This window comes from Chelon labrosus (assembly GCF_963514085.1).
Source record: "Chelon labrosus genome assembly, chromosome: 1".
Lineage (NCBI taxonomy): Eukaryota > Metazoa > Chordata > Actinopteri > Mugiliformes > Mugilidae > Chelon > Chelon labrosus.
Window position 1 is genome coordinate 37,486,101 of NC_140337.1, and position 14,599 is coordinate 37,500,699.

The 14,599-nt window shown below is 41.5% G+C and overlaps 1 protein-coding gene across 1 annotated transcript in view; it reads right to left on the reverse strand.

The window, feature by feature from the left end:
- LOC311492962 (butyrophilin-like protein 2) overlaps window positions 1-14,599 on the reverse strand; it is a gene marked incomplete at its 5' end in the record, with an annotated part of 32,947 nt that overhangs the window by 16,943 nt on the left and 1,405 nt on the right. The gene's annotated exons all lie outside the window — the stretch shown is intronic.

Consider the following 14,599-nt stretch of genomic DNA (forward strand, 5'->3'; position numbering starts at 1 on the left):
TCCTCCTCCTTACATACAAGGCCCTTAAAGGCCTAGCTCCATCATATCTTAAAGACCTTATTGTACCATATCATCCCAACAGATCACTTCGGTCTGAAAGTGCAGGCCTACTTGTGGTTCCTAGAATTTCATAAAGTAGAATGGGAGGTAGAGCTTTCAGCTATCAGGCTCCTCTCCTGTGGAACCAGCTCCCAGTTTGGGTTCAGGAGGCAGACACTCTCTCCAGTAGGGTGTCCACAACTCACGGTTCGGTACAACAGGAAAAAAAGCAACAAAAACTCACACATGTATACAGGGCATGAAATTGGCACCCGCCCACCCGCCAAATGCGGGTAACTTTTGTGATTGGCGGGTGAAACTGTCAACCTACCTGCCACGTTGGCGGGTAGCCAATAAGGGGCCTGTCCACGCAGACACGCAAAAACGCAGAAGTTTTGCATCGTTTTGGCTGATAGTATCCTGTAAACGCACAGCCCTAAAACGCACTTTTCTGAAAACGGGTCCCAGGGTGGAGAAATTCGCAAACGCACCTCTTGCGTTTCTGACAGACAGAAACGGAGAAAACGATGATGTCATCGCCACACTCCCGAGCAGCCTTCCACCTCTTATATCCCGCGAGACGTCTCATAACAACATCAACAACAATGGCGGACTACATGCTAGTTTTCCTGCTGGAGAAGATATTGAGCCTATTAGGGCTACTAGGGCAAAATATCATGCTCCTGTGCCACCACGCTGAGCAAAAAAGGCGATTTGTAAACAGCGCTCAAGATTTGTGCGCATGCTCCGCCTCTTCCTCTCCGTTTTTTGGTGAATTTCTGAAACTGAAACAGCGCCACCTATAGGCCTAGAATATGAAGTAGCGTTTTCGGTCGAGCTGAAACGGACCTGTGTGGACGCGGATATTTCTTGAAACGATGCCAAGTAGTTAATAACCAGACAGCACTTTAATGTGTATTCTGTACAAGTTCAAGAACCATTTTTATGCATTTTCTGAGTTGTTCACCTTTATTTTAGGCACAAAAAAATTTTGGCTGGTAAAAAACTACTGTGGCAGGTGGATTTCAAAATCCACCTGCCACAGTGGCTGGTGGCCAAAAAAGTTAACTTCAGGCCCTGCATGTATATGTAGCACCTTTGGTCCTAACTTTTAGGTAAATAGATACTCACATCCAGGGCAGGAATTTCACGATTTGGCCTTGTGCCCTTGAAAAAAATATCTGCCCTAAGGCCACGGTGGCCTTGATGCCCCGCCCGCACTGCCCCAGTTGGTTTTGAGGTTTTCTAGTCTGCCTCTTTCCTGTTAACACAGCTTGGACACCTGTGTCTTTTAAGAAAAAAAAAGCATGTTTTGATGACGTTCATCATCAGAGGTGGGTTTGATTCGAGCCTGGCATGAACCGCTCAGACGGGCTATAACTCCAATCTATCACCGGCTGGCCAAGGAGACTTCATCAAACCCCCCCCGTGTCCGCGTCCGCGAGGCTGTGACTAGTGATGGCCCTCTGACACCCGAGGCTCCGACACATGCGCGGTAGCTCATGAAGCAGTTGTATCGAACCACTGTGCCGAGGCGTGGTTCGGTCATGTGACTAGTGACGTTTGAAGCACTTGAGTGACGTTCGAAGCAGTTCAAGTGCTTCAGCGGCAAACGAATCACCTGAGGGGTTCGGTTTGTCATGTGAATCACTTGGTGGGATCGAGCGTGTTCAGGGATATCTCGGATATCCTATCCCTATTTAGTGGTGCTCATTTGAATGTTTCTTTGCATAGTAGGTTGGTTCGTTGCTGTAGTTGGAGTTAGTTGCGTATTTTGTGGAGATAGATCGTAAGATTCAGAGAGAAATAGATAAATTAGTTACATAGTTAGATAACACTAGATTGGTAGACAGTTACATAGATAGTTCTAAATAGTGTTATATATAGATAAGATAGAGAGAGAGATACAGATAAGATATAAATTTATAGTCAGAAGTGCGTGTATAGTTTTGGTTAGGACAAATCACGTGTTTTGTGACGTATGAACCATTTCACTGCTTCATTCAGAAACCCTGTCACTGGTTTGGTTGTCTCAGCTCTTCAGGAGACATGAGATGAGTCTTCGAAGCAAATAATGAGTCAGTTTGACAGAGTTGCATTCAGTACAAATATTCTCTAAACCATGACACCAAGAGCAAATGAAAATAGCTGATGTAAGTGCTGAAACATAAACATTAGTGCAAATTAGCGAACGTTCATAGAGTGTAGTAGTGACGTAATCGAAATGGTCCAACGACAAAAGCTCGAAACGAATGGGGCTTGTGATACGTCGATAAAACAACGCTCTTTCGTTAGTGGTGCAAGGGTTCGATTCCCAGTGGTTGCGTTTTATGTATTTTATTGTTATATGTATAAAATGTATTTATTATCAGCTTTAAACCACATATCCATGTAATGTAGTCGAATAGGAATGTGCATGGCAAATCAAGTCCCATACAAGCATGAACCAGTAAGACACGTCTCCATTGCACTACATTTTATTGTCCACTAGATGTCCTAATAGAGCACTGTGTCACTGAAGCTTCGAGTAATGAACCTTTTTTTGAATCACGTGTTGAGGCTTCAACAAAGCCTCGATTGCCCATCACTACTGGAGTGTCATCGAATATAAAGGTAATCCTCCTCGGCTCACAGCTTATCGGTATGAAAACTGGACCTGTCTGTGACTACCGGGGTCTGCTTACAGATGTCTGTTTCCAGTTATCGGCTTTCTTCTTCTTCTTCTTTTTATATGGCAGTTGGCAACCAGCTTTTTGGTGCATTACCGCCACCAACTGGACTGGAGTGTGGATCAAAAGATCAACCTACACTTTCTTAAATTCTTTTTACTAACCCAGTTACCTTCAAAAAAGAAAACAAAAAATGAAAACAAATTCCACCAGATTCTCTCTGCAGTATATCATGTAAATTTAATGTCATCTGGTTTTCAGTAAGTTGCGAAATCAATCTTTGTCTGGCTTGATGGTATTTAGGACAATACATAATTACATGCTCTATGGTCTCGACTATTGCAATATTCACACATTCCATCAACATGTTTTTTCATTATAAATAATGTTCTATTTAATCCTGTATGTCCTAGCCTTATTCTAGACACCACATCTTCTTCCTGCTTACTTCTGCACATATTCCTGCTCCTCCCCACCTTTCCTTGAATGCTATACAGGTGTCTCCCAGACTGTTCATTATCCCATAAAAATTGCCATTTTCCATTTATTTTAGATTTAATTATGCTCTTGACTTCAGCTTTGCTGTATTTAATATCTACCTCTATATCAGACTTTCCTGCTGCTTTCTTCGCACATTTATCTGCTAGTTCATTAACTCCTACACCTATATGAGCGGGTACCCATATAAATGTAGTACTACTACCAGCCTTAAGCAGATTGTTAGCTAGTTGGATTATTTCATACACTATATCTTGTCTAGATTCAGAGTGACAACGTTTAAGGCTTATTAAAGCTGAGCTGGAGTCTGATGCAATCACAGCTTGCTTAGGTCTATTGCTCTCTATCCACAATAAGGCCATCCATATTGCTATCATTTCTGCTGTGTATACAGCTAAATGATCAGTAATTCTTTTTGCAAATTCAATGTCTACTTGAGGGATAACATAGGCAACTCCCATTCTTTTATCAGTCTGCTTAGATGCATCGGCATATAAAATGACTGCTTCTTTATATTTGCTAGCTATGTAACTCTGGACCCTGTAATGATCAACTTCAACATCCTTCTTTTCCTCTAATATGGAGGAATACAAGTCGGCCTCTTACAGTGCTCGCAGAGCGGTGAAAGAGGCTAAACACCGCTACGGTCAAAGACTGGAGAAACTGATGGGACAGTCTGATTCCAGGGGACTGTGGCAGGGACTACGTACAATCACGGACTACAAAGCAGCACCCGCCCCCCCGGTGAGTGCCGACGCCTCTTTGGCAGACGAACTGAACACCTTTTTTGCGCGCTTTGAGTCGGGAAACCGACTGCCTGCTGCGCTCCCAGCCGGAGGGGAGGACACACTCACTGTGACGGAGCGCGACGTGAGGAGGGTGTTTAAAAGTGTGAACACCAGGAAAGCGGCTGGACCAGACGGGATTAGTGGGCGTGTCCTCAAAACCTGCGCTGATCAGCTGGCACCTCGGTTCACAGTGATATTTAACCTCTCACTCAGACAGTGTGTGATCCCAACCTGCTTCAAGAAGTCCACAATAGTCCCTGTCCCAAAGAAACCTCACCCCAGCTGCTCCAATGACGCCAGGCCCATAGCCATCACATCTGTGGTGATGAAATGTTTGGAGAGACTGATCAAGACATTCATCACCTCCACACTGCCCGCCACCCTGGAGCCACTACAGTTTGTATACCGGCCAGACAGATCCACAGACGACGCCATAAACCTCCTCCTCCACAAGACCCTCTCCCACATGGACACTGGTAAGGGAAACTATGTGAGAGTGCTGTTTGTTGACTACAGCTCAGCATTCAATACCATAGTCCCCTCCAGACTGGCTGCTAAGCTGCATGACCTGGGCCTGGACTCCTCCCTGTGCAGGTGGATCTACAGCTTCCTGACCGGCAGACCACAGGTGGTCCGAGTGGGTCACCACACTTCAGCCCCCCTGACTCTCAACACTGGATCCCCCCAGGGCTGTGTGCTCAGCCCTCTGCTGTACTCGCTGTACACACACGACTGCGAGGCCACTTCAGACTCCAACATCATCATTAAGTTTGCTGACGACACCGCTGTTGTAGGACTAATCTCCCACAACGACGAGACAGCCTACAGGAGGGAGGTGTCTACCCTGGAGGACTGGTGCCGGGAGAACCACCTCCTGCTGAACGTCAGCAAAACAAAGGAACTGATTGTGGACTTCAGCAGGAAACAGCAGAGGGACTTCCATCCACTTATTATCTGTGGCTCTGAGGTGGAAAGAGTGGACACCTTCAGATACCTGGGAGTGACCATCTCACAGGACCTGTCATGGACCCACCATCTGAACATCATGGTGAAGAAGGCCAGACAGCGTCTCTACCTCCTCAGACGCCTCAGAGACTTTAAGCTCCCTCTCAAGGTGCTCAGAAACTTTTACACCTGCACCATCGAGAGCATCTTGTGTGGGAGCATCACCACCTGGATGGGAAACTGTACCAGGCAGGACTTCCTGGCCCTCAAGAGGGTGGTCCGTTCAGCGGAGCGGACCATCAGAACCCCCCTCCCCAACCTGCAGGACATTTACACCAGACGTTGCAGGTTTAGGGCCCAGAAGATCCTGAAACAGCCCAGTCACCCCAGACACTCTCTCTTCTCTCGACTGCCATCAGGCCGGCGTTTCCGATGCCTGAGGACAAAGACTGAGAGGCTGAAGAAGAGTTTTTATCCCCATGCCATCCGCCTGCTCAACTCTGAGCCTTAACTGGACTTAAATATCACTGCACTTTATTCATGTAGCTGCTAAATACTAAATACTGTAAATTTATGTACATACACAACTACACCCCCTCTAGGTTTACCAGTCTGTATTTTTATTCAGTCTATATTTTATTCTTATTTTTATTTTATATTTTATTTCTCTATCGGTGTACATTACACTTATATTGCTTATCTTGTGTGGAAACTACTGTTTACTGTAGTACTTATATTCTTTATTTTTTTTATACTACTGGCTGCAGGTATAACAATACATTTCACTGTGCATTGTACTATGTATAACTGTGCATGTGACAAATAAAAACCTATCTATCTATTAGGGGTGTGCATCTCTCCAATATAAGACGATTCGATACGTATCTAGATACATGGGGTATGAAACGATTCAGGAAGGATACATTTTAAAAACAACCGATTCGATTCGATTCGGAAGGATTTGATCCGATCCGATGCGGTACGATTCGGTACGATTCAGTGCAATATGATGTAATCCGATGAGTCTGTGCAAATTCTCATTTGTCCAGGTCAAAGGCATCTCTAGGCAATTGAATCAGGTCAACTGGACTTGGTTTTTGTCTGTGAAGACGTTTCGCTCCTTATCCAAGTGGCTTCATCAGTTCGAGAGACTAGCAGCAAGTCTGACTAGCCCGCAGACACAGACAAAAACCAAGTCCAGTTGACCTGATTCAACTGCCTAGAGAGTAATCCGATATAGTTCCTTGTTTAAAGTAGACATTTTACATTATGAATGATCCAAAATCAATCCTAAAAATGTGATATTGTTTACCTTCATAGTGATAAGTTTAATAGAGTCTCGCGAGATTTTTGCGGGAAAGAGAGAGAGAAAGAGAATAAGCAAGCGGGGCTTCCAGCTGTATTGCTGATATACCGTAATTTCCGGACTATAAGCCGCTACCTTTGTCACTTGCTTTGGACCCTGCGGCTTATACAACGAATTATGGATTTTTACAGCTAACGGTCACCAGGGGCGCACTATCATGGAAGCGCAGGAGCGAGACAGACAGTTTGCGCCAGGTAACGAGGGCAAAACAAACCAAGTCAGTCCAAATGCAGTACGAGAGCTGCTTTTAAGTTAAAGGCGATCGATCTGGCTGACTTTTCTGGTATAGTAGGCTGGTTATTTTGATACAGTAAACGGCCGTGTTACTGCACCTTTACTGCTGTGTTGGCTGTTTTCGAAAAAGATGCTGGTTATTTAGTTGAGCAGCCGGGTTACTGCACTTTTGCTGCCGTGTTACAGGCAAGCACTTTTACAAACAAATTAAATGTAGCCATTTAACGTTATTGCCTCGTCAAGCGTTGTAAGCTTTGTTTTTTGTTATACTGCACTACTACGGTACTATGACTGCAGGAAGTGCGCTAGGAGCGCACGCACCGTTGTATTATTTGTGCACTGCACGAATGCTGTTTGTAATGTCAAAGATGTGAAAGTTTGATCGATTGATTGATTGATTGATTTATTATGTTTCTCAAATGTAAATAAATGGGACGCTTTGCGTTTCCAAACAGTCATTTCTGTCCCGACAATCCCCTCCGTGGTAGAAGAAACCCTTACGGTAATTAAACATTAAAACACCAGCGGCTTGGGTGCGGCTTATAGTCGGGTGCGGCTTATATATGGAACAATCTGTAGTTTCCCCAAAATTTAGCTGGTGCGGCTTATATTCAGGTGCGCCTTATAGTCTGGAAATTATGGTAATAACCCGATTCATAACTTTGTAATCGGGCCATCGACCGGTTCGTGGTACATTTAGATCGGTCCAGGGGCTTGTGTATCGATGCACTCACATCTTTTAAATCAAAACCGATTTCCGATTCATATCGGTAATTTGTTACATCCCTACTATCTATCTATCTATCTCCTGCTGCAACAACTATTCCACTGCTGATTTCATTACACAATTTCTCAATATCCTGATTTTTATCAATAGACAGTATCAGTTCATCACTAACTTCTCTATACTTATCCCAATCTGCTTTTTCTAAAATCCTTCTCTTACTTCATATTCATTTCTTAATTCCACTCCTATCTGAACTCTAATAGGATAATGATCACTCCCTACTGTGCTTTCCCTCAGTACCTTCCAATCACATTTATCTGCAATGGTTTTTGTGACAATAGTTAGATCTATTGCTGACTCTGTACCCCTTGCCACATCTATTCTGGTACCAGATCCATCATTTATACACACTAACTCTTTTTCTTCCATAAATTCTTCCACTACATTTCCATTCACATCATCCCTCTCTCCCCATAATGTACTATGTGCATTAAAATCCCCACACCAGATAATTCTCCCTGTCAAATCCTTCCAAATATCCTCCAGTTGCCTTATCTCCACTTGTCTACACGGGTTATAAAAATTTATAATTGTCACCTTATCTTCACTTGACCATACTTCTGTAGCAATGTATTCCAAGTCATTCCCCTTCTTTATTTCTCTATACTGAAGTCCCCTTTGTATAAAGATTACAACTCCTCCTCCTTTACCTATTTCCCTATCTCTTCTTATAGAGTTATACCCCTTTATTACAAAATCCAACCTAGGCACTAGCCAGGTTTCTTGTATACAAATAACCAGTGATGGGCAAGCTACTTGATATTTGTAGTGAGCTAAGCTACCAGCTACTCTACAATAAATTCAGCTTCACTACACAGAAGCTACCACCCATAAAAATGTAGCAAGCTAAGTTACAATCTGTCAAAAGTAGCTTGATAAGCTACATTAGTAGCTACTTTCAGTTAATCAAACTGCATGCCAAGTCAATGCAATTTTAGTGATCAAACTGTCAGTCAGATAAAGGCTAAAATATGATTTATTCATTGAACAATAGCCCAATACACAAAAAATTGGTAACGCTTAATAATACCATGTGCTTATTAACTCGGAACAGTGCATAATAAGCTGTTAACAATGCATAACTAACAGCTTGTTAACAGTTATTCCCCGTCACTAACTGTTAACAAGCAGCTTGTAAGCAGCTCATAAGCATATTTTTTAAGAGTTAACAAGCAGCTTGTTAAGCGTTAAAAAGCAACTTGTAAGCGCTTATAAGCAGCTTTTTAAATACTCACAAGCATATTGTTACCAGTTAACAAGCAGCTTGTTAAGCGTTAAAAAGCAACTTGTAAGTAACTTAAAAGCAGCTTATAAGTGCTTACAAGCTGCTTTTTAACGGTTAACAAGCAGATTTGCAGAGCCCGGATCTAAAGCGGGGACTACTTCCTATACTTTCACTACTTAAAACATTTATCCCTATATTTCACATGGCTCGTCTCTGAAAGTCACTTTCAAAAGTATTGCTCCAACCAGGATTTGAACCCAGGTCTCCCACATCTGAGTCTCAGCAGTTACAAGTTACAAGCTGCGTTTTAACAGGCAGGGACAGGAATCAAATATCAACCGCTGCATAGGGTTCATCACCCTTGCCGTTAGTTAACTATATTTCATGGAATACAGTATCAAGGTCATTACAGGAAAGAGTCACAGTTATTTCATGTGAATATAGCTCACTTGGTAAGTGCTGAGAATCAGATGTGGGAGATCCTGGTTGGAGCAGTACTTTTGAAAGTGACATTCAGAGACGAGCCATGTGAAATATAGGGATAAATGTTTGAGGTAGTGAAAGTATAGGAAGTAGTCCCCGCTTTAGATCTGGGCTCTGCAAATCTGCTTGTTAACTGTTAACAAGCTGCTTGTAAGCACTTATAAGCTGCTTTTAAGTTACTTACAAGTTGCTTTTTAACACTTAACAAGCTGCTTGTTAACTGGTAACAATATGCTTGTGAGTATTTAAAAAGCTGCTTAAAAGCGCTTACAAGCTGCTTTTTAACACTTAAAGTAACAGTATGTAAGAAATGTGTTTCAATTAATCATAAAATGGCCCTGATATGTCACTAGACATGAAGAAATCATGTTCATTTCAAATACTTATATCACTGACAACAGTGGTCCGGCCAGGATATTGTCATTTAAAAGTGAAAGTTGCAGCCCTCAACTGATGTTATTGTTGTCATGTTGTGTTTTGGTCTGAGGCGCCACCCTCCAGCTATCGACCAATTACGAAGTCAGTAGAGTTTCGTCATCCGGGTTGCCAGCTCTGCTCTAGTTACCACAGCTGCAGCTACGAACGTGTCGGATAAAACATGTATAACGTTACTAAACCTAAAAGACCTCGTTATGAATCCGAACTACGTCGTGACAAAGTCCGAAATAAAACAAGGATTTGTAGGAGATGCCTTTGAAAGATGGAGACGGCTGAAAACGGAGAAGAATTTGAAGACAGACGCCAACGTTGCTAATTTTCTCCTGGCTAACTTACTTGTACATAATGTAAATGGACATTTCAAATATTCACGACAGTCGAACAAAGTTATGCATGTTCGTGCAAAGTAACGTTACGTTAGCGCATACAGAGGAGGTGGGTCATCGAATTGAAAAGGTAAGGAATTGTTTGGGAAATAAAAACGGCGAGTCGTCATTGCTAACATTAGCGATGCATTATGAGCCCGTTTCTCTGTCATTATGCTGAAACACAGAGGAAAACAACATTAGCACGTCGATTATGGCAATGTGAAATGTAATTGCTGGATCCTGCAGCGTAGCTGGCAACCTCGAGTCGGGGGGAGGTTGGAGGGGATACACCGTTCTACAGTATTTTGAAAGTGATTGCAGTACCAGTTTTGGCCAGTTTTGGCCAGAATCCTACATACTGTTCCTTTAACAAGTGTAGCAGACTTATGTCGGTTGCTAGTACAGATGAAGTCAGGGACTCAGGCCGTAATCAGGATCTGCACATTTATTTCTGCGAATCAACAAAGGGGAGCACATGAGTCACACACACGGACAACGGAGTGGTTTCTCTCTCTCCTGTAGCGAGTGAAACGATATGCAAATGAGGCAAAATCTCCGCGATTTCAGCGCAATTTAGCGTCTTTTTGACCAAAACTTACTGCAAAACTCATGAATGTCCACAACGAAGCTGTGTTATAGTTTCATGCAGTTTTAAACAAGTTTAATCACTTTTACAGACGCTAGCTTAAAACAATGAGAGAGAGCATCACCTTTTGCCGGGAATGCGCAACTGCGTCACGCATGTGTGTCTCGCTAATAACCGTCCCCCGCTACAACACGTAATGTGGAACTAATTAACTTATATACCAAAAATTACTCACATCCAAAGTTTGAAAGTACATTGAAAAAATGGCTTTTGCAGCGGAGATTATAAACAGGTTTTGAGAAGGTTCACCAAATAATATAATGTAAAACAATTTCTTTTTAAATATTTACTCAGCTACACAAGCTGCTTGTTAACAGTTAACAAGCTGCTTGTAAACTCTATAAAAATATGCTTATAAGCTGCTTACAAGCTGCTTGTTAACAGTTAGTGACGGGAATAACTGTTAACAAGCTGTTAGTTATGCATTGTTAATGGCTTATTATGCACTGTTCCGAGTTAATAAGCACATGGTATTATAAAGCGTTACCAAAGTAAGTAAATAAAGTAAGAAAAAATTATAGCAATGAGCCTGAATATGACAAAAATATGTGTTTAGTTTACAAATTAACATTGTATTTTCATTACAAATTAACATTGTAATTGTATTTTCCTAAGAACTGTTATTTAACTGTAATTTAACTGAATTGCTATATTTCAGCAAGAATGCCCTCTGAAATTGTAAATAAAATACAGTAAGTACCAGTGGCGGCTGCTGGTCTTTCAAATAGGGGAAGCCCAGTTTTGTAAAATTGGCCAATTATTACATCATTAAATTTAACAGGGTTACTAATTAATTCTCCTTATATTGTATAGGCCTATGTTTATAGTTATTAGTTAATTACAGTGCATAAAAATGCACTCTACTATCAGAAGTGTTCTTCGTATTATTATTATCATTCTTCTAACCAAAATTCATTTAATTAATTCAGCTTGAATCGTTTAACGTAGAAACTTCATTCAACTTTTAAGCTATCAACTTTTAAACTACAGTGGGTGCAGCTAGCTAGCTGGCTGGCTAGTTTACCCCCTACAATTAAAAATAAACGAACTTTTTAAAACTGAAATGAAAACAAGTAGCAAACTCAATAACGCTATATATTCACGACTTTATTTTGACAGATGGAAATAGTGCGATATATCGCAACAGATAATGAGCAGTAGCTTAGTATTAACCCTGTATTACTGTAACTTCACTCGCCAAATATCCGCATGGGACTGACGTAAAATCCTTCCATGCAGAAGTATAGTCTGGTATAGGCTTAAAGCGCTGTCAATCACGACGAGTTCCAGCCACGTTAACAGTTCATCCAATCATCATACAGAAGCTCGGCGTCCTGGTACATCCCACTGCCCATTCACTCCCTGAGACGCCCGGCTTCCCTGGAAGTGACGATTTTGGAGCGTTTGTCCAATAAATGTCGAGCTTTTTTGCCCTGAGATCGGCCCATTCTGAAGCTCCATTGAAAGTCCATTGAAGCCGAGCCTCAATGGGTTTTTAAACGGACCGTGATATGAGAAAAAAAATCACGATAGACGAACGGCTAAAACTTATTAACGATTGTGTTATTATAAGAAGTAGCCATGAAGTCGATCATGTTCTAGCACATTTTAGTTTGAGTATGTAAATTCGCAGTATTTGCCAGTGATATTTTAGGGGAGGCTGAGCTTCCCCTGTAGTCTTAGAGCAATCGCCTCTGGTAAGTAAATAAAAAAACATGATAGCAATGAGCCATGTGTTCGAACGTGTGTTCTTATGTTTGTGTTCGACGTCGTTGACGTCGACAGGAACTTTTTCTTTGGGTTGCACAGAAGGCATCTGAAAATCTATTTCTTTTCACTGGTCTCCACTAAAGTGACATACTTTTGAAGGTATGGCCACGGTGAATGCTCATGCTCTTCCACGGATCTTGGCCTCTCTGCCATTCTCTTTTCTCTCCAGTGTGTGTGTGTCGCTTGTCTATGTCGTCACCGTGAACATTCTGTAGGCTTACGCATGCGCTTGTACCCGGCGTGTTTTTGTCGACACAGAAACATCCTGTTTTCCTAATTTATGTGTTTGATGGCTGCAGGGAAATGCTGTTGTGTGTGAAATGTCAGAACTGTCCAGGAGAAATTAGCTTTCGAGGACGCTACCGCGCTACTTGATCAATAAAAGAGCTTAGCTACTGAAAAGTTACTTGGTTTTGTAAATAGCGACGTTACTGCCAAGCTACTGACAAAAGTAGTTAAGCTAGTAGCGACGCTACTGCCCATCACTGCAAATAATATTAGGTTTTTCTTTTAAACTTTCAACATATTTCTTGAATTCTTGACCATTTGCAATTAAACTCCTAGCATTCCACTGAAGTATAATTAAAACCATTATGCAGCCCCACCCCATGTCTGTGATTGTTGTGCTTCATCATTAAGAATGTCTCTTACTCTTTCCCAAGGCATTCCCTTTGCATCCAGATATTTTTCAGCTGACTTAACGATTATTTTAATTCTTTCAGTTCTACTACTGGTCTGTGCTGCTGAACAATTGATTATCTCAGCCATAAAGAGCACAAAATCACCTTTACTCACAATCAGTGTATCTTCTTTTAATTTATCACATTTTGCACATTCCCTTACACCTTTAGTTCCATCCTTTAAGCTTATTGTTTCTATCGGTACAGGTCTTGGGACTTTCTTAGTTGCCTCTGCAAAGGAAACACCTTGGAACACTTTAATTCGCTGTACCTCCTGCATTCTTTTGTTAGCCTCACATCCACCATATGCTGCGTTATGTTCTCCTCCACAATTACAACATTTTAGTTTTACCCCCTCTTCACACTTTCCATATTCATGTTCACCACTACATTTGCATCTTTGTTTACCCTTGCATATTGCCGCTACATGCCCATATCTTTGACATTTAAAACACCGCAGTGGTGGAGGAATGTAAACCTTGACATCATAACTCATGTAACCAATAAACACTTTATCTGGGAGTTTATCTTCCTCAAAAGTTAACATTACTGATAGACTGTCACATATATTTCCATTCCTTCTGGTTTTAAGTCGTTTTGCGTCCCTTACTTCTAACATTGTTTATGCCTTCTTTCACTGAATCCACTGACTCACTTAGAGGAATCCCTGAGATTACACCTCTAACAAACTTTTTGCCATACGCCATTGAACCCTTCACTCACTGTCCATTTAGTTTATTTATCTTTATTGCTTTCTGTTGTTGTTCCTCATTTTTACATATTACCAGTAAAGAACCATTCCTCAATTTTTTTAGCGTATCTTACCTCCCCAATTTCTTTATGTAGAGTTTTAGTTAGTTGGATTGGACTCCACTCGTCAAAAGTATTTCCATCTTGCAACAGTTTGATAAATACTTTGAACTCATCTTCATTCCTTTTCATCGTTTTTATTTCCTTATCAATGTCACCATTATCTGAATCGTCTCTATCTTTAGTTTTCCGGGTTTTTTTTTACTACTACCTTCCACTTTTCCAAACTCCCATGTCCAACATCCATCTCCCCATCCTCACTTCCTGGTCCGTCACTTTCCGACCCCTGACCCTTCACAGTCCAGTTGTTGCCAACCGCCTGAAGCTTACGATCAAAAGACAAACGTCTACGCGCCCTTCCTCCAGATGCCACCATCTTCCTTATCCGCTTTCTATCCGCTGCTGTCTGCTTAGCGTTTTTCCACCGTCTACCTCGTGTCTGCTGCTCAGTGTATCCTTCACGTTTTTACAGAGTGGCATTGCACACAGGTGCAGATTTCCCGCAATAACTGACCTTCAAGGGGAACACTGCCCCCTACAGGAAATACAATAATGGTGTCTAAATGACATACACAGGATTAGTGACCTGATTTGTTATGCGGGCAACGGGTTACATATAAAACTAGATTTTTTCATTTATTTTGAACAGACACCAATAGAGTGAAAAAACTAAAAACCACCTCCTGTTCTAAACGTAAAATAAAAAAATAACTAAATAAAAAGAAAAGAAAAAGCACATTTCTTGAGGTAGTCTGGTAGCAACTGGCAACTTTGGTAACTTCATTAGAAGAAACTAACATTTTCAATGTTGTATTACACAATAAAATGTAAACAGTGAACATACTCTCATATT